Consider the following 959-nt stretch of genomic DNA (forward strand, 5'->3'; position numbering starts at 1 on the left):
GTCATTTCATGAGAACGAAAATTGGAAGCAGCAAATCTGAAGGCTTTCTACTGAAAAATGTAGCCCTCCACATTCAGCATCTCCACCCTACCAATTATTCCACCATTGCTTCCTAATTCCAATTTTTCCTAACTACTGAGAAACACCTTGGGGTGTTTTATTGGCACTGTACAAATGCAAGCTGACATTGTATGGGAAATGGATATTGCTTTTGGCAATACTGAAGGTTTTCCTGTCAACGCAATTCAGTGTATTGTTTGTGGCCTTTGTGAGAGTTACCAAAAAAAAAGATTCAAATGAATTCATGAGTTAAGTGAAAAGGTTCTTCCAAATGCTGCAAAATATTTTCACCCCTGGCAGAAGACTGAAAGTTCACAGAAAACTGAGCATTCTCAAACTTTGTGCTTGGCTGGGTACAAAATAGTTTCCAAATTCTACAAATTTAGTCCATTTGGACTTACTCTAATCAGTTTTGAGAAAGTGTTGTCTTGGAAAAATAAGATAAGAGTCTTGTAAACTATATTTGGAGATTGTGCTAAAGTTCTGTTACAGTGCGATGGTGGTATAATGGTGAGCATAGCTGCCTTCCAAGCAGTTGACCCGGGTTTGATTCCCAGCCATCGCAAGTTTATGGGGTGGCACGGTGGCTCAGCGGTTAGCACTGCTGCCTCACAGCACCAGGTCCCAGGTTCAATTCCAGCCTCGGGGTGACTGTGTGGAGTTTTCACATTCTCCCAGTATCTGTGTGGGTTTCGTCTGGGTGCTCCAGTTTCCTCCCACGATCCAAAGATCGTGCAGGTTGGGTGAATTGGCCATACTAAATTGCCCATGGTGTTAGGTGCACTACTCAGAAGGAAATGAGTCTGGGTGGATTCCTCTTCGGAGGGTTGGTGTGGATTTGTTGGGTTGAAGGGCCTGTTTCCACACTGTAGGGAATCTAATCTAAGTTTCTTTCTCCT

The 959-nt window shown here is 43.2% G+C and overlaps 1 non-coding gene across 1 annotated transcript; it reads left to right on the forward strand.

The window, feature by feature from the left end:
• Positions 1–553: 553 nt before the first annotated feature.
• trnag-ucc (transfer RNA glycine (anticodon UCC)) lies at positions 554–625 on the forward strand. The gene has a single exon. It is a non-coding gene; the product is annotated as a tRNA-Gly (tRNA).
• The last annotated feature ends 334 nt before the right edge of the window (positions 626–959 follow it).

The sequence above is a fragment of the Hemiscyllium ocellatum genome, chromosome 17 (genome assembly GCF_020745735.1).
Source record: "Hemiscyllium ocellatum isolate sHemOce1 chromosome 17, sHemOce1.pat.X.cur, whole genome shotgun sequence".
Lineage (NCBI taxonomy): Eukaryota > Metazoa > Chordata > Chondrichthyes > Orectolobiformes > Hemiscylliidae > Hemiscyllium > Hemiscyllium ocellatum.